The sequence below is a fragment of the Capricornis sumatraensis genome, chromosome 9, assembly GCF_032405125.1.
Source record: "Capricornis sumatraensis isolate serow.1 chromosome 9, serow.2, whole genome shotgun sequence".
Classification (NCBI taxonomy): domain Eukaryota; kingdom Metazoa; phylum Chordata; class Mammalia; order Artiodactyla; family Bovidae; genus Capricornis; species Capricornis sumatraensis.
In genome coordinates, this window is record NC_091077.1 from 94964745 (window position 1) to 94984976 (window position 20232).

At 43.6% G+C, this 20232-nt stretch overlaps 1 pseudogene; it reads left to right on the top strand.

Moving 5' to 3' along the window:
• The first annotated feature begins 8884 nt into the window (after positions 1-8884).
• LOC138086354 (ethanolaminephosphotransferase 1-like) overlaps positions 8885-20232 on the top strand; it is a 36032-nt pseudogene continuing 24684 nt past the window's right edge.

Genomic DNA, 20232 nt, shown 5'->3' on the forward strand with positions numbered 1-20232 from the left:
CTAACCCATTGCTGGGACAAAAGTTACATTGCCTCTAACTCTGACTTATGACTAGAGTTATGTCTTACCTACTCTCAGAAAATAATCTGGCCCTTTATTCCAGCCAAACTGATCTATATTCACTAACTTCCAAGATGCCATTTCCTGCTTTTTCGTTTTTGCTTGTCTTGGCTTTCCATGTGGTAACCCCTACATTTCCTCTCTCACCATGGAAAAGTGAAACTCAACATGAAGCTGTCAATTAACGCTCTGCCTCACCAGTGCTTCTTGACTCCTCCAGCCCCCATTGAATTTCTCTCCCCCCCATACTGTTCACTGGCCCTATTATACATTTTAGGAATTATTGCTCTAAGTCCCATCAGTAGCTCATTTGGTAACTTGTAAAATAATTTTATGAGTTCTTTTTCTCTAACCCACATGGCAAGAATCATATCTTAAATTTTATTTCTCATTATAGAATTCTAGCTAGTCTTGTATTATTATAGTAGTTTATTATGAAATAATTAATACGTGCTGTTTATACTATTACTATCATTATTATTAATACCTGTAGATTCACTGTTACTCACTGAGGCTCTAATGGGGACTGTATATATGGAAATGGGTATGGATATATGGATATGCATATGCGTGTGTATATGTATATGTACATGTATATGTATATGTGGGGCTGCAGTTGGCTTCACTATTGCATTAGGGAAAGAAATGCTCAGAAAACAATGTGGCAACGTGTGTACTTTTAAATCAGTATAAGTTGTGAATTTAAAAATTGTATGCATGTCAACATATTATCTGTTTTAATATTTTGACTCAACCACAAAGCTTGCTCTTATTAGAGTTTAACGTATGAAACTGTTAAACTCTCTAATAAACTGTCCCTTTCTGGCTCCCTCAGGATAATGCTGAACAAACAAATGGGCCTTCCTTGGAGAAGAGCCCTGCTCCTGCTGGCAGAGGTTGTAAGTTTTCCTGGCGACCCCGCGAGAATCTAGGCTCCACTGCCCCGTTTCCCTGCGTGCCTCTATTTGGGAATGATAACGGGGAAGTCTGTGTTTGTTACCCGCCTTTGGATGCCCCGTAACCAGCAGCACCGGCACAGTGAGTTCAGGCCTCTCTCCACGCTCCTAGAGTCTCCTCCCCCTAGCTGGGCTGCAGGGGCATTGGCATGAGCTAACCATCTCAGCTATGCTGCACTAAAATGCTTCTGTGCAGCAATAAACCCGCCGACAACACGAGAAGGCGACCCACAGCATGGGAGAAAATATCTGCAGCTTTTACATCTGACAAGGGGTTAGCATCTAAAATGTGTAACTATATATAAAAGGTATATGAATATACAAGGAACTCATCCAACTCGGTAACAACAACAAAAAACTCCAACACTCCAATTAAAAGAGCGGGCAAAAAACTGAATAGACAGTTTTTTAAAAAAAGACACACGGATGACTAACAGGTAAATGAAAAGGTACTAATCATTAGGGAAATACAAATCAAGACCACAGTGAGGTATTACCTCACACTTGGAGGACATTAGGCTGACTGCAATAAGTCAGAGAAAGACAAATACCGTATGATCTCACTTATATGTATAATCTAAGATATCAAACTTATAAATACAAAGAGTAGATTGCTGGTTGCCAGAGGCAGGGAGGAGTGGTTGAGGGAAGTGGATGACGGTGATCAAAAGGTACAAACTTTTAGTTGTAAGATGAAGAAGTTCTGGAAATATGATATACAGCATGGTGACTATAGCTAACAGTAATATACTGTATATTTGAAAGGTGCTAAGGGAGTAGATCTTAAAAGTTCTTACAAGAAAAAAATTATACCTATGTGAGGTTATGGATTTTAAAATATATATATGTAAAATCATTATGTTGTATGCCATACACTTATACAATGCTATGAGTCAGTTATATATATCAGTAAAACTGGAGAAAAAAGAGATACCCAATGCTTTAATGAAAAATGATCTTTTTTGTTTATTTTTGGGTCTCTGGAATTATTTGGTTCTTGCTGTTAGTAAAATATCAGCTCATAATACATTAATTGAGTACCTGTTAAATGCAAGATATTTCATTGAAAGAATATTAGATTGGAAGTCAGAGACAAATTACTTAAAGCTGCCACAAAAGTTTTACTTATTTGAGAAACTCTATGCAGGTCAGAAAGCAACAGTTAGAACTGGACATGGAACAACAGACTGGTTCCAAATAGGAAAAGGAGTCCGTCAAGGCTGTATATTGTCACCCTGCTTATTTAACTTATCTGCAGAGTACATCATGAGAAATGCTGGACTGGAAGAAACACAAGCTGGAATCAAGATTGCTGGGAGAAATATCAATAGCCTCAGATATGCAGATGATGCCACCCTTATGGCAGAAAGTGAAGAGGAACTAAAAAGCCTCTGGATGAAAGTGAAAGAGGAGACTGAAAAAGTTGGCTTAAAGCTCAACATTCAGAAAACAAAGATCATGGCATCTGGTCCCATCACTTCATGGGAAATAGATGGGAAAACAGTGGAAACAGGGTCAGACTTTATTTTGGTGGGCTCCAAAATCACTGCAGATGGTGACTGCAGCCATGAAATTAAAAGACGCTTACTCCTTGGAAGGAAAGTTATGACCAACCTAGATAGCATATTCAAAAGCAGAGACATTACTTTGCCAACAAAGGTCCGTCTAGTCAAGGCTATGGTATTTCCAGTGGTCACGTATGGATGTGAGTTGGACTATGAAGAAAGCTGAGCACTGAAGAATTGATGCTTTGAAACTGTGGTGTTGGAGAAGACTCTTGAGAGTCCCTGGGACTGCAGGGAGATCTAACCAGTCCATTCTGAAGGAGATCAGCCCTGGGATTTCTTTGGAAGGAATGATGCTAAAGCTGAAACTCCAGTACTTTGGCCACCTCATGCAAAGAGTTGACTCATTGGAAAAGACTCTGATGCTGGGAGGGATTGGGGGCAGGAGGGGAAGGGGACGACAGAGGATGAGATGGCTGGATGGCATCACTGACTCTATGGACGTGAGTCTGAGTGAACTCCGGGAGATGGTGATGGACAGGGAGGCCTGGCATGCTGCGATTCATGGGGTTGCAAAGAGTTGGACATGACTGAGTGACTGAACTGAACTGAACAGATTCATATTGTTTGTTTCCTCATCTTTATAATGTACCTAGTATTAATTCTTAACCCTGTTGTCAACACTGTTGAAAATAATTATATCAAAACATTGTGTGTGCTCAGTCATGTCTGACTCTTTGCAACCGCATAGACTATAGCCTACCAGGCCATTGGTAAAACATAAATTGCTGATTAGGTTGCTAGCTTATTCAAGGTAAATTCAAATCACAAGTATGGCATACTGGAAGCTCCATTATCTAATACTAAAAAATATGTTAAATACCATCCTTACCCAAATTCCTGTCTCTACCTGTTCTTCTAGCTATAACCAATTGCTTTCAGTGGCTTCAATATGCTTACACTTTGTTTAATTTTTCTTTTTTATTCTGATGAATTTTTTCTTTGGTGTATAGTTGATTTACAATGTTGTGTTGCTTCTGCTGTAGAGCAAAGTGAGTCAGTAATACATATACATTATCCACTCTTTTCTAGACTCTGTTCCCATAGAGGTCATCACAGAGTGTTGAATCGGGTTCCCTGTGATATTCAGTAGGTTCTTATTAGGGGAAATGATCTTTTAAATTGGTATATTCTCTAGGAAAAGCTTGGGAACTTTGAATTTAAAAATAATTTAAATAAAAATGTTATAAAGCTGGTGAAATCAGTTTCCCTTGGGTTTGTGGGGATAAGGACCGTCCTTAGTCTCAGAGCCTTGGTTGAAATTCACTTGAGAGTAACCACTAGACTCTGACCTTGTGAGTGGCTGAGCAGCTGACATGAATGCTTCTTCCATCCACTCCTAAACTCATAGGAAATTTTAAACTTTAACATTTAAACCCTTTACCTTATGAGCCACCAGGGAAGCCCATTTAAACTCTAGTAGTTGTCAAACTTCCTTGACATAAAATAGCCTTTGCCAAACTGTACTATTTTTAATATATAAGAGTATTCAGTTCAGTTCAGTTGCTCAGTCGTGTCCGACTCTTTGCAACCCCATGAATCGCAGCACGCCAGGCCTCCCTGTCCATCACCATCTCCCAGAGTTCACTCAGACTCACGTCCATCGAGTCCATGATGCCATCCAGCCATCTCATCCTCGGTACAGAAAAATTAATAATATAAAGAGATTAGAAATAACCTAAATATCCAGCAATTAGGAACTGGTTAAATTATGATATTAATATATCCAGACTGATGACTATTGTGATTATATGCACAAAAGATTTCTTTTTAAAAAAATCTAATAATTTTGAAGATGATGGTGACAATCCAGAAACCTTTCTTTGTTAGCAAATAATTCCTGAGGTATTAGCTCTTTCTTGTTCATGGAAGGGTTTCTTTCTCCCCTCCTCTAAGATTAATCCCAAATGGTTATACAGCCAGCAGCCTGTGCTTTGTACAATAGGTTCTGCACAGAGGTTTGTTCAGTTGAATACTATAAGACACATAACTATTTCTGAGTTGGCTTCAGAAATGTCTTGGTGTTTGAACATTTCTTTTTAAACATTGTTAATGATCATTGAGGATGGACTGACTTGATTTCACAGTGAGTTAACCATCTCTTGTCTTTTTCTCCAGAGTCTCAATTATTTTTGCCAATGAAAGATGAGTCAGGAGCACCTTGCTAATGCCAAATTGGCTAGAATGTCCCCTTTGGAGGTATTCTGTGTACTAGGTTGAGCCGTATGACATTGCCAATGTTTGACCAGTGTTTATTTACAAAAATAGTTTATATGGTTCACCCTAGGACATCTTTTCCCTCTGTGTCTGGTGAGTGTTAGCTGGGCCCTCAGAGGTAGACACAAAAGAGACGCTTCTGCTGGCTTCCTCCCAATTATGTCTCTGTGCCAACAAGAATTGGGGGAGGGGTGATGCCAGCTAGCTTTCTCATTAGCTTATTAAGGACAGAGTGTCTCCAAGGGGCTTCATTTTTTTTTTTAGACAATTGTGCCAGTTTGGGGTTTTTAATTACGGTATCCTTTTTTTTTTTTAATTACGGTATTTTATTATTGCTTCTTCAATTCCCATTCAGATTACCGACCCCTGTAGTTTTAGACAGCGATCAAAACTGTTTGGAAGAAGACTCAGCTATCAGCATGGTGGCTTGCGTCATTCTGCAGTTTCACTTGAAGCTGTCATGAGGATTTTCTTTTCTGTCAAAGCTAATGAAAAGAATATGCGTTAAGAATTGTGCAAATCTAGTTCGTGAAGGGCCAAGAATTCTTTTATGAATTATTGACATAAAACCAGTACACTTTTGTATTCTGCACACAAGATTCCTTTCTTTTGAGGAGATAGCCCATGACTTATGGATATGTAGACCCTGGAGTGACTTTGGGGAGAGGTGAACAAGCACCCTTAGGTGCTCAGGATTGGTGGTAGAAGGAAAACAATAACTTCTCTGCCTTCTGTGTTTTCTGTCACTCTGATCCATGGCTGTCTACTGCTTCCTCTGATTCTCTGCCTATTGCAGTGATAAGATACACGATCAGAAAGTGACCATTTAGATCATCCAGGACAGTGGTTGTTAACAGTTTTTATTCAGATAAAAACTATAGATTCTTCTCTACCCAGAAAAAGTGAATTGTATATTCACTGTATTTTGAACATGTTTTAAGAACGTTTATATTCATGCCTGGAAAATCCCATGGACCGATGAGCCTGGTGGGCTATAGTCCATGGGGTCGCAAAGAGTCGGACACGACTGAGCGACTTCACACACATCACATGTCGCTCTTATAGAATCTGTGAGTTCTAGATTAAGAATTCGTGACTAAGGAGTCCTACTACTTTATTTACATGTGGTAAAACTGAGCACCAGGCAGACGCAGCAATAGAATAGAAAACTTTCAGTCATAAGTTGGAGAGAGGCTCAAGTTCTGTTCTGTTTCCTCCACTTCTATTTCTCTTCTCTTTCTGTGAGTGTCAGGCCACAGGTCTCATTCTCCTTCCCTTGGGCTTCCCAGGTGGCTCAGTGGTAAAGAATCCACCTGCCAATGCAGGAAATGTGGGTTTGACCCCTGGGTTGGGACGATCCCCTGGAGGAGGGCAACCCACTCCAGTATTCTTGCCTGGAGAATCCCATGGACAGAGGAGCCTGGCAGGTTACAGTCCATGGGGTCACACAGAGTCAAGACACGACTTGGCGACTAAAACAACAACTCCTTCCCTTCTTTACAGGCAGAGCCTCATAAAACCAAACTGGAGGAGGAGGGAGGAAAAACTGACAGACGGGGAGTTTTGTGGGATCTTCTACATCCAAACTAGGAGATGCAGGCAGAGTCTACACCAAAAGCAGTAAAGAACTTGGTCAATTTGTTGAAAAAAAATTCAGTTCTTTTAGCCAAAAAATCAAATTATTCGTGTTTTTATTTCTCAGCTGGATCAACTAACTTGTGCTCTATTGTGGCTGATTTTCCTTATTTCTGCATATTCATCAGCACTAATATAGTTTTGGCGCTTCTTGCTTTTATTTATCTTCTCTTGAAAGAAACGAGCTGAAACAGAGATCAGAGTTTAAGGAAATAATTTCCTTGACAACATTCAACATTAACTACATTTCAACTTTATCCCAGCACTGAACCGAGTTACTATCTCTGCCTGGTGGATATGTAGACATAAATGTCACTGATAACGGAAGACTTTACGATGCGGAGGTTACTATGGACTAATCCTTGTCTAACTGGTTTTGCTTTTACCCCCTTAAATAATGAAGAGATGACAAGGAAAGGCAGGGGTATAACCATTCATGGGCCAATGTTTGTCTTATGTCACAAGTGAAAATGAATGTGGCCTCCCTGTGTGGCATTCAACATGTCGTTGGAAAAAGATGGAACAGTTACTCCTCATACTTTTCTATTCCTCTTGAAGGAGGGAGGCCTTTGGAACCAGAAGCCCTGCACGGCTCTTCTGTCTCTGATTCTGTTAAGTGATTTGGGATGAAGGAGGCCCCAGAGTCCCCCAACTGTAATATGGGAAAATAAAATGTTGCTATCTGGAAAGTTAAACAAGAGATCAATACAGAGCCCCCTACAAGGACACACAACAGAAACAAACCTCTGGGGTGTCCACACTGAGTGAGCAAATTCACACCATGTATTATGTTATGCTATTTCACACCTTGCGTTTCTCTGGCACTCTTACACAGAAGACTGTAGCTAATGTTGGTCCCTGCTTGGGAAGGTCCTGGGCAGTGTTTCCCAATTTCAGGGCTATTGTATATCACCTTCATTTTTTTTTTTTTTTTGGTCAGAATAATGCTCTCTGAGTTGACTCAGACTTTTTTCCTTTTGAATAACTTTTCCCCTCATAAACTGAAAATTTAGTATTGATTGTTATAATTAATGGACTGAAAGGAGATCCAACCAGTCCATCCTAAAGGAAATCAGTCCTGAATATTCATTGGAAGGGCTGATGCTGAAGCTGAAACTCCAATACTTTGGCCACCTGATGCAAAGAATTGACTCCTTGGGAAAGACCCTGATGCTGGGAAAGATTGAAGGCAGGAGCAGAAGGGGTTGACAGAGGATGAGATGGTTGGATGGCATCACTGACTCAATGGGCATGAATTTGAGTAAACTCCGGGAGTTGGTGATGGACAGGGAGGCCTGCCGTGCTGCAGTCCTTGGGGTCGCAAAGAGTCTGACATTACTGAGTGACTGAACTGAACTGATAGACATGTAACTATTAAAATGAAAATCGTTGTGTACCCTTAAGATCATCTTGCGTACAGAGCATGTTGGCCTTCCCTGGTCATGAAGATCCTAGACACCGAGGTGTAGGTCCCGCCTGGGGATGGAGCAATGGCAGAGAGTCTCTAGGAATGACAGCACTGGAGTGGTTTTATTTCTAGCTGCCAATAGGGAGAGGGTAATCAAAAAAAAAAAAAAAAGCTGTCTTGCCTCACACAGCAAACTGACTTGGGTCCCTGCCAGTCCTGCCCAGCCTTTCTCCCTTCCACCTAGTTCCTTCTCCAGGTTTGGGCCCCATCTGTGCCTTGAGCTTCAGCCGCTGGGCTTCCTTTTGGCCACCAGCACTCACAGTGTAGACTTCCGCTTTAGTTCTTGTTGTTTGGCCTTTCACTCCCGAAGGACCCGGCGGTTGGGGTGCCAGTTTTATTGGGGGAAGCCCTAGTCTTTTTCTAGCTTCTTTCCTTGCCGTTCCTTGCTTCCATTCATGTCGCAGCAGCTGAGCTCAGAGTACCGCTTTCCCCGGTCCTCTCAGCGTGGAGCGCGACCCAGTTAACTGGAGGCTCCTCTGGCCCTGTGAGCTCTCCCAGGACTCAGCGTGGGCTTGAGTTAGGGTGACCTGGACAGTGTGTTCTCAGTGGGGAATTTAACCTGGGGCGGCTACTGCTGTCCTCTGCACAGTCCGTTGAGGAGCTGTGTTTTTGGAAAAGAAGCTTGGAAAGAGAAAAGCCAGAATGAGCAGGCTTTTCCTGTTGATTTAAGGCTCCCTAGGTGTGTGGGCAAGTCCTGGCGCTGCTCAGAGGCCTCCATTGCCTCTGGTGTGAAGTGAAAGCCACGGGAGGCCGAGGACTCAGCCTGGCGATGCGGCGGTCGCCTTGCTCCCTCTGTACAGCACGCAGGCGAGACTGGCAGGGGCTGGCCAGGGCTGTCAGGTGGGGCCAGAAACCAGGTCCAAAGCTGAGATGCCTTTGTCCTGCGGCTGGAGGGCAGCTGTGGGAAGGCAGCTGGACAGCCCAAGCTGGTGTCACTTTGCGTGGTGAACCTTGAGGTCAGGGCAGCTTCGTGCAGGGGGACCATGGTGGGCGAAGGGGTGCACGCAGCCTGCTGGTGCCTGGAGGTGGGTGCTGGAAGGGGCAGCTTCCCTGAGGATAGAATGGATGAGACGAAACCGCTGGAGCGCTGTGATGCTGGGTGGCCTTAGATAGAATCCTTAGCCTCTCTGAACTCTATTTTCATTGGTAAAATATTACGTCTGCAAGAGACGCAGCAGAACCTAGACTGAGTTCAGCAGATCTCTTCCAATATCAGCACTCTTTGAACTGATTTTATGTGACTCAGACCCTTCATTCAACATGTATTCCATGTTCTCCTCACTTTGAGCAAACTTTCTGTCTTCTTTATCAAGAAAATAGCGATGTGTTGGGGATGAAGTTTCTCCATGATGCTCAGGTGCAAGAATGGTCATATTGCACTTTAAAAAAAAAAAAATTCAAGCTCCAAATTGTCCCTCAAGAGTGGTGATGCTCAGTAGGAGTCATTAATGGAGCACCTTCTCTTTAGGGATAGTCAGGCCTCCCTGGAGGATGGCTCAGCCCAGAAAAATCAGAGAGGGATCTTCCCCCTCCAGCTTATCAGGGTCACTTATTATCTGGACAGAATGGTCCCTGGTAAGGCTGGAGGCTCCATTCTCCATGCCTACTCCCCGACTCTAACCCTGCCCAATGCAGGCAAGGTGGCCAGGTTCTTGTAGCTGGGGAACTCAGCACCACTCACAGCTTTCCGCCACTTCTCTAGAGAGCCTGCCGTCTTCAAGGAACTGCTTCAGGGAACTGCATGGCTTTCAGCCTCTTGAACGTCTTGCTACCTCGTCTGGCCCCTTTCTTCATTCCAGGGAAGTCACCCCCAGGGTCTCACACACACCTTCTTCAACTGCAGTACACCAATTCTGCCTCCTCTCACCTCAGCTGTGAACCCAGGCACACAGCAGGGTTCTTTACTCCTAATGGCCATTTGGAGAAGCCCAATATGTTTTTTCCAGTAGTCATGTATGGATGTGAGAGTTGGACTATAAAGAAAGCTGAAGACTGAAGAATTGATGCTTTCCAACTGTGATGTTGGAGAAGACTCTTGAGAGTCCCTTGGACTGCAAGGAGATCCAACCGGTCCATCCTAGAGGAGATCAGTCCTGGGTGTTCATTGGAAGGACTGATGTTGAAGCTGAAACTCCAATACTTTGACCACTTGATGCGAAGAACTGACTCATTGGGAAAGACCCTGATGCTGGGAAGGATCGAAGGCAGGAGGAGAAGAGGACAAAAGAGGATGAGATGGTTGGATGGCATCACTGAATCAATGGACATGAGTTTGAGTAAACTCCGGGAGTTGGTGATGGACAGAGAGGCCTGGTGTGCTGCAGTCTGTGGGGTTGCAAAGAGTTGGACACGACTGAGAGACTGAACTGAACTGAATTAAATAAACACTTGAAAGGAAAGGCTGGGAGGGAGTTGCCATCCTGGTATCCCAGAGACTCACTTGCAGCCCCAGAAGCACAAAAGTCATCCCAGTTCTTCGAGGCGGGACCAGGAAACACAACAAAGGCTGACTCGTTCATTCACTAGAGATTACTACAGTAATGTGAGCAATATCGAATGTGATATCTCAATGGGTTTTCCTGCCACAGAGCAGCAGGGCATGAATTCCCTCAGTCTCTCGCCTCCCCCACACCCGGATGTGGAGCTTCACTGACAGCTCTCAGACTCTTCCTCAGTTTCCTAAGAGGTGGTGCCCCCTTTCGTTCTTGGCCTAGCCAGTTAGACTTGCCAGGATCAGGCTCCAAAGCCATTCTCCTCCTTGAAACGCCATCTTTGCCTCTTGCAGGTGTGTGTTCCCTTCAGACGGTAAGCTTATTCGTTTCCCTGCCATTCATTAAAAAGAAAATCATCTGTGACCTCATGTTCCCTGAAAATATCCCATGTCCCCTTCCCCCTTATCCAAACTTCTTAGGAGAGGAACATGTCCTCAGTGTGACCACTCGAGGTGCCATTCATTCACTCTGCACCCCCTGCAGCCTGGCTTGTGCCCTTGTTAAGGCCCCCGGTGCTCTTCTAATGACAAACTCCAATGGGCGTTTTCCAGTCTTTGTTTCTGGGGCATTTGGCAATGCGGATTGTGCACACTGCTGCTCCCCCAAGGTAACAGCATCTTTCCCAGTTTGTCTCACTCATTTCTGTTTCTTCTTAACCACAGGCTCCTCTCTCTGCACCCACCACTCACATGCATATATTCCCTAGGTGTCTGTTTCCAGCTCACTGCTTCTCATTACAGCTACTCTTCTTGGGCGAATTTATCTCCTCTCTGGAGTTCAACTACCACCTGTATGCTAATGACTCTCTAATTCGATCTCCTACTCAGATTCCTTCCCCAGGCTTCAGACTCACCAATTCCATTACCTGTCAGGTACCTTCCCTGGGGATTCATCAGACTTTTCAGATTGGAGTTTTCAAAAACCAAGCAGCACATCCCTCCAAACTCAGTCTCTCTCTGTTATGTCACCACCTCTTTACCTGGTGATCCAGGTTATAAAATAATAGCCTTAACGCTTCTGTCTTTCTTACCCTCTTCATCTAACTGATCATTACATTCTGCTGGTTTCCCCTCCCTTGATCCCTTAAAATCCATCCTCCCATCTGCCAGTGCTCCTGTTATCAAATGTGCCCTCTCTTCCTGGATTGGCACAGTCACCTCAACTGGCTTCCTGGTTTCTAGACTTGCTGCCCTCAATTCTGCTCAGTTCAGAGCTACCTCAGTGATCCACGTGAAACACAAGTCTGACCCCGTCCCTCTCTGCTTCCTGGAATCTATACGAGCAAGTTCAGCTTCCTTTCCGGGCACACATGGCCCTCTGTGGCCGTCTCTTGCCTAATTCTCAGGCCTTGGCTCCTTCCACTTGGATTCCAGCAGCAGCCAACCGGCGGTGGTTCCTTGTACACATCTCATTTTCCCTCTGTTCTTTGCTTCTGCTTTTAAAATTAAGTGTCAGGCTGGTATTATAAGGGAAGTTTCAAGTTCATCTGCTATTAAATATTAGAGGCTCTGTGCTTGGGGAGGGAGGAAAGAGAAAAGACTCACAGTTACATTCTCATTTCAGCCCCCTTTCTCCCCCACACAGACAAAAAGTATACCGGGCTTGCTAGATTTGTGGATTCTACTCATTTAAAGCTGCTAATAAGTATTTCAGTCCCGGCTCGGTTTTCACGCCAGGCTGTTCTTCCAAACTGAGGAGACTCTTGTTTGTTATGAAGAGTGTGCTGCCCTCTAGAGGTGGCTTTCAGAGACAGAGCAGATACCCACACAACGAACACATTCTACAGTTTCCCCTGTGAAGGGACTTCATAGCAAGACCTTGTACTATTACTGCTGTTTGTCCAAAATGTGCTTTCCCCAGTTGCATCATTTTGATTCACAGAATCTTTATGTGCTTCCATAATAGGGTTTGGGGATAAAGCACAGGGTGTGCCTCCAGGGGCACTCAATTTGGAGTTAGAGAACTCAAGTTCCAGTTCAAGTTGTTCCACTAAAGCCTCTGAACTTAGATCTCTGACCTGTTAAACAAGGAGGGCAAGACCTCATCCAGAAAACTGAATTATCTGAAATTATATTTTGGCAAAAAAACTAGGAACAGACTTACCAATAAGTACTTGTTATACACTAAGTATATATAAGGCACTAGGCTAAGAGCTGCTTTGCAGAGGTTATATATTTACATTTGATCTCTAGACAGTTAAATGAAAAATATTTGAAAAGAATCTGGAAGACATTCAAGGTTTCAATTTAAATGGAGGAGTTTAACCCTAACCCTGAAAATAAAACTGAGCTAAAACAAATTAAAACTTACTCTGAGGTTTCCAAGAGTCCATTACAATATGAAAACAGAAGTTAATCACACAACCACACACACACACACACACACACACACACACACTTTAATTTGTCAGTAAGCTCTGGTGTAAACTACCTTTAGCCTGATCTTCCCTCCTCTGTTTTCAACCAAAAGAAGAAAAAGGAAGTCTTTCATTTAATGACTGAACCAACTGTGATTTCTCTATATCTGTGTAATGACGATTGAAGATGGGTTAAAATTATATTTATTACCTTACAATGGCAGTGGACTCCTGAGAATTTCTTTGAAGTTTCCCCGAGAAAGGGAAAAATGATTAAGACACCATTTGTGTTCATAGTCAGATTGGGAAGAAGAGGCCACAAAGCCCAGCACACAGTAGCTGGGAGACAAGAGGTCTGTGTTCTTGTGAATCCCCTAGGGGTGGGCGCCAGGTGAATCTTCTGTGTTGTGGGGAGCCGCATCTGTATGCTGTGCCTACAGTCCTGCTTCTGTGCTGTGTGATGCCCATGCTCCCTTTGGCATCTGCCTCTTTAGGTGGGAGATGCTGCCAAGGTCAAAGCTGGCCTGCTGTGCCAGGAGACCGGTACGGCGGACTGAGTGGATGGAATCTTCTCAGTTACATGTCTTGGTGTCTTTGGACATGATTTCTCACATCAAGCCCATCATTTTCCCTCCCTTCATCAGTTTTACTCTCTGTAAACTGCTGACGTCCTGTGGACAGTATCGGAGAGAGGTACCTAAGAGAGTATCCCAAACATTTTGAACACATACAAGGCGCTCTTACTTAAAATTATCTCTTTATATTTCATAGCTAAGGAACCATTTAAAAATCTTTTGGGGGCCTTGACCTACTCCACTCAGAATTCCTTGCTGGAGGCACAACTGGGAAGTAGGTCTTGGACTGAGAAATGAAGAGAGTGAATAGACTTGACTAATGGCGTCTATATTTTCCTTCCAGAAAATCATGGCACAACTGTTGGCTAGACCATGGTCGTTAAGAAATTCTCAGTGTCATCCTCCACCTGTCAGGCTGAAAACACCAAAACAAAGAAAGAGAAACCAAAATGCAAGAACTGAATTTTATCCTGCTTTCATATTTCAAATGCATTTCAAAGTTTGGTTCCAAATCCTGTGAAGGTAAGACCCTTTGCTTGCTGTTCCATCACTCTCTGATTTCTGACAATCACCGTAGGCTATTTCCTCCACCCTTATCATGTTTTGCGCGACTTATTATTCTCCTCTTTCCTTTGTTTTTTCTTCGTAATGCTGATTTACCCTATTAATAGAACTTTAAGTTTGGTGGAGTGAGGTCACAGTATAGGTAGCTTGTAAGACCTAACAGTATATTTTGGTTCAGTTCAGTCACTCAGTCGTGTCTGACTCTTTGCGACCCCATGAACTGCAGCTCGCCAGGCCTCCCTGTCCATCACCAACTCTTGGAGTTCACTCAGACTCATGTCCATCGAGTCAGTGATGCCATCCAGTCATCTCATCCTCTGTCATCCCCTTCTCCTCCTGCCCCCAATCCCTCCCAGCATCAAGGTCTTTTCCAATGAGTCAGCTCTTCGCATCAGGTGGCCTAAGTACTGGAGTTTCAGCTTCAACATCAGTCTTTCCAAAGAACACCAAAGATCTCCTTTAGGATGGACTGGTTGGATCTCCTTGCAGTCCAAGGGACTCTCAAGAGTCTTCTCCAACACCACAGTTCAAAAGCATCAATTCTTCGGCGCTCAGCTTTCTTCACAGTCCAACTCTCACTGGATAATATGGAATGCTAAGTCTGGAGGAGGAAAAGTTATTTGTATCACTTCTCCCACAAAAACACACTTCTCTGTGATTCAGTCTGTATTTCTGGTGGTGGTGGGGCAGAGCCACTTCACGTGTGCAGCATGTGGAATCTTAGATTTCCAGTCACAGATCAAACCCATGCTCCCCGCTTTGGAAGGGGAGAGTCTTAACCACCAGACCACCAGGGCAATCCCATGAGTTCCAGTCTAAAGAGACTGCATCTTCAGTGTCAGGACTGTGGTTTGGTGGATGGTTTCGTAGCTCTTCGGAGGGAGATCCTATTGCTTTTCCTGGCAGAGGGGGTGTGTGGTGAGCAGGAAGCGGATGCCCTGCCCAGAGGCCAGGGTATTGGGAAGCGCAGCAGAACATCCTGTTCCTGGGAGACCTTCTGCCTGGTTGTTTGTGCTCTGGAGACTTGGCTTCTGGTGTTTTTGCGCAGACCTTTGGACCTTGGCAAGGCCACCTGTGCTTCTGTCTTGATGCATGTGCTAGCCTGGCTCTGGTTATGTGAGTGGTGTGGCAGTGGAGACCGCCTGGACTCTCTCTGCTGAGTTTCCGAAGCACTTTACTCAGAAATAGAAACTGTTACTTGAGCAAAAAAGTAACAAAGCTTCTCTCCTAATTCTTGCCTGAAGAATGAGGGATTAGGTTTCTGGTGTTAGTGGTGATTTCTAAAGTTTCTGCCTATTATCAGATACCTACGCAGAACACTTTTAGCTGTGTAACGTGAATAATATATACCAGGAAAGCACCATCAGAGGCTTTTGATAACATAGTGCCAAATGAGGATAATAGCTTAATGATCCCAAGAAAAATCTTTCCAACAGCTTGGTGCTTGGTATTTGTATCAGTAAAATGGAACCAAAATGTAAAAGCAGTATGAATAACAAAACCTTCCTCACTAGGGCTTTGGGAAGGATGCCAGGTAGTCCTCATGAATTATTTTAAATCTCCTGGAAGGAGGGCCCATTTTAAACTCAAGTTATTGCTGTCACTCATTCTTTATCATGACATTGCACACTGTAAATGGGAAATGAAAGAGCGGACGAGTTAAGTGGTGAAGTTAAAACCACACAAAGAGCTGGGGAAAACCCCTCAAAGCAAAGAGGTACATTTGTTTCATCAAGAAACAGCCATATCTGGGCAAAGCCCCAGAGTTTGAAGTGACAAGGACACTTAACATAGACCCTGAATTCACAGACAAGTGGGCAAATTACATAGTTACACTGGTGCAGTGCACGTGAAATCACCATGGTCCTTTTCTTCAGAGGAGACAGGAGGTGGGACTTGCTCAGGATGACTCTTCTGTGGTTGATTTGTAAGTGCAGGGAGCAGGTGACCTTGGGGAACCTCCTGCCACCAGGCTCCTGATGGAGACCGGGGGGAGAGGCTGCAGGTGGGAAGAGACAGATGCCTTGAGCTCTGCGTGGTGGGCTCCTAAACTTCATCCCCCCAGACACTTGAAGTCTGGCTTGAACTCATGGCCTTTCAACCAGAAAAGCATTACAGAAAGACCTTATGACAACAGGCTGTGGAATGGAGAAGATGACAGGGTGAGACTTTGTGAGCAGTCAGTATGAAGAGAAAGAAGGAGATTCAGCCAAGAATTATCTTTACTGTTTGCCCCAAGGTTATTTTTTGCAACACATAATGACAACAGTTAAATAAGGGCACAATATTATCTAATTTGTGCTGCTGTCTCCCAGGACCTGGAACATATTCTGCAGGAGGCCACTTTTATCTCGAGGGTCCTAACAGTTCCCTTTCAACTCAGGCCTCTGTGTGGAAGGAGCTTGATGCCAAAAACCACTGGTTCCTTTTGCCCTCACCTCCCCCTGGTGGTTACCATGGTTTTCATCTTTGTTCCAAGTTATACCAGTCTGGTTCAATTTTTATTTCTGTTAATTTTTAATGGCTTAGTAACTCAATGATCCTGGCTTTGAATCTCTTGAATGTGGATTGTCAGTAAGGATTGAATCAGCCTGTTGGCTCCAAATAGACTCTGAAACCCAGTAACACTCATGGCGTGTTTATTTACTCAGGTGGCTATTGGATCCCAGAAGGAGAAATGGCCAAAGAGTAGAATCCAGTCAAAGCATCTTTGGTTGCCAAGAGAGTTCTGGTTGCATAAGCTCTGCCCTCATGGAAGCATTCTCCCTTCCAAGGAGGATGTGACTGTCCTCTTTTCTTATCACTTACTTTATTTTACAGGAAGCTTTCATATCCTCCCAACCAGTAATCGTATCAGATTTGGTTCCAAGCTCTACAAAGAAAATGCTATGATGATTTTCTGATTAGAAATTAACTTATATTACAGCTGTAACTCTATATGCTGAGCCTTATGCAGAATAATGGAAATTAACTAAGTAGTCATTAATTTATATCTAAGTGTTACCATCACCACATCACCACATATGCTGAGGGAAGCATTAGTGAATGTACTTGCGATGTATGTACATGGAAAAAATTAAAACAGTGTAATAGAGAAATTCTAGCCCTAGGATTAATAAAATCGTATTTTGTTAAACTCTACTGCCTAAACTATTACATACAAAAGGATACTTTGTTCATAGCATGTAAATAATCATGATTCTCAGTGGGAATTATTTGCATTTTAATTGTCACCAGTAATGAAGAGTTTGTATCTTACTCATCCCCTTGTCATTGGAAAGGATTCGTTACCATAATTCACATTTTTATCATAAGAATGTTATCCTAAAAGTTTTGGTTACAATCTCCTTTTGTTTTGTTTGTTTGTTTAAATCAACTGTTGTAACAGTTGATTAAGCTCCACATGGCTTTTCTGAAAGCCAGCCTGAAGGTTGAATTAGGGATAACAACTTTCACTTTGAGGAGAGGAGCTGAATCTGAGTTCTCATTAGTGTAAGCGCCAGAATAACAACCCACGGTCTTCCTTAATATAGTGGTTCCATTTACATACCATATCCTCAGACTACCTCTACTGCGACTTTCTTAATGTTGTTCTTTAAAATGATGCATCTCTCACTTAAATAAACTTTCCTGAAGTGGAACTTTTAGATAATGACTTCAGATGAAACACCAGAATTCCCTGCCACGATAGAAGGTAACCATGAAAAGAAAGAATGGTGAAAACAAGAAAATATTATTGAGTTCCAGCTAGAAACAGGAGCCTACCAAGGCACTTGAGCCTAAGGATTTCTATCTTTTGGTCTCTCTTTTATGTAGAGAGTTAAGGACACTAAATGGAGACTTTCTTTAGAGGTAACGAAGAGTATAGAACAGCTGAGAAGAGTATAGGAAAACATTGTCACAATGTGCTTGAGTGGTGTTAATGCTGAAGCTCCAATACTTTGGCCACCTGGTGGGAATAGCTGACTCATTGGGAAAGACCCTGATGCTGGGAAAGATTGAAGGCAGGAGGAGAAGGGGGCTGCAGAGAATGAGATGGTTAGATGGCATCACTGACTTCAACAGACATGCGTTTGAGCAAACTCTGGGAAATAGGAAAGGGCAGGGAAGCCTGGTGTGCTGTGGTTCATTGGGTCACAAAGTCGGACACGACTGAGCGATGGCGGAACAACAATACCTTCCCCTGGCCCCAAGTCATTTTCAGCTTAGAAAACAATACCTCGGTAAAAATGAATTAAACCCTATTAAAACCCCTATGTTTAACAACTGGGGGTTCAGTTCAGTTCAGTTTAGTCACTCAGTCGTGTCTGACTCTTCGCGACCCCATGGACCACAGCACTCCAGGCCTCCCTGTCCATCACCAACTCCTAGAGTTTACTCAAATTCATGTCCATTGAGTCGGTGATGCCATCCAACCATCTCATCCTCTGTCATCCCCTTCTCCTCCCGCCTTCAATCTTTCCCAGCATCGGTGGTGTACAACTCTCCAAGTGAGATCACATTGAACCTATGGCTCTTGTTCTCCAGAAGTCTCCTTCCTCTTGGGGATTCTCACTGCTGCTGCCGTTGCCACCAAGGTGGCCTCGGGATGTGCCCCCTGGACATCTTGGCTCAAGTAGGAACAGAGCCTTCCTCCTTCACTCCTCTGGGGACATCTGAGAAGAGACTGGATATTTACATAAAATCACAAACCCATGGGATAACAGAAAGGAAATAAGCAGGATAATTTCCTTTGCCTTTTTATCTTTGGAGTTCTCTTGAGGCAGTGGTTCTCAAATTTTGCTTGCATGGAAATCACCTGGAGGGCTTGTTGAACCAACAGCATGCGGGGCCCACCCCAACATCTTCTGATTCAGCAGGTCTGTGCTGGGATGTGAGATGCTCACCAGAGGCCCGAGGCTGCAGGTCTGGCGATCGCACTGGGATGAACCCCTGTCCGGAGGAGAGGAGACGCGGTGTCCACCTGCCTTCAGCCCAGGCCCCTGTTGGAGGTTATGTGGACATGGATCCCAGTTCCAAAGTGGAGAGGCAGCCTGTCTCATAAATGAGTTTGAATCTAATTCTCTGTCTCAGGCTAGAACAGCTCTCCCCTCCTGGCTGCCCACACACCTCCCTTGCACTGAGGTCAGGCCGCCGTGTTTCTCAAGCCTAAGGTGTGCATTTCCCTCATTTTTGCATTTCTGAAACGGACATGTATTTCACAGGCGTTGTCGGTCATAGTGCAAATCCGGTCTTAGTTGTTCAAGTTATTTGCACGTGTTTTGGTACTGCCTGAGTGGATTTCATTGTGGCTTAAAATGTTTTTAAAATGATGGTCCTGTGACTGAGTACCTAAACAAAAAGTGGTTGTGTATGAAGAAAAGCATGGGAACAGGACGCTGGGTCCTACGGTTGGTACTGAAGCAAATATTTTGTCATGAGAAGAATGATAGCAGGTGTGTACTTCTAAAAAGCTATGATATTAAGATACTTTTAACTTAAAATAGCAATATTTATAACACAGCCATTTAAATGATGGTGAAAATGTTACTCTCAAAAAAAATTCCTTTAGGGGAATACATAAGCAAAAAAAAATTGAAGACCTCAGTTTTACATTGCCGTTCTCTAAATGGTCCTCACAGAACTGACATCTGGCCAAAATGAATTCTTGATCCATGGAAAAATGTGAAAGTAAGGACAGTTTATTCATTTAAAAAGAAATGAAGCTTTTCAGTTAAAAGTTCTGAATTCTGAATCAGGTCCTTCCTACGTTTTTTGGATTAGAGGGAGTTAAAATATTCTTTAGTTTCAAAATACTGATGTTAATACAGAACAGCTCCCCCCTTTTCCATATTTCCTTTTAAAGCAACAACCATGGGCTTCATAGAGCCTATATGAAGAGGCTATATGAATAAAACCAGATTTCATTTTGCTACTGTGACACACAAGTATGACCATAACTTGAAAAGTGTTGCAGTTGAAAGCAGAAAAAATTGCAAGATCCCTGAGAGTACATGGGATAAATGTCCGCATCACGAGATGACTGTTTCAGGCATCGCAGCACAGCTCAGCAGACATGACTTTTCTTAGTGGGTCAGATGGAGAAGGCAATGGCACCCCACTCCAGTACTCTTGCCTGGAAAATCCCATGGATGGAGGAGCCTGGAAGGCTGCAGTCCATGGGGTCGCTGAGGGTCAGACATGACTGAGCGACTTCACTTTCACCTTTCACTTTCATGCATTGGAGAAGGAAATGGCAACCCACTCCAGTGTTCTTGCCTGGAGAATCCCAGGGACGGGGGAGCCTGGTGGGCTGCCGTCTATGGGGTCGCACAGAGTCGGACACGACTGAAGTGACTTAGCAG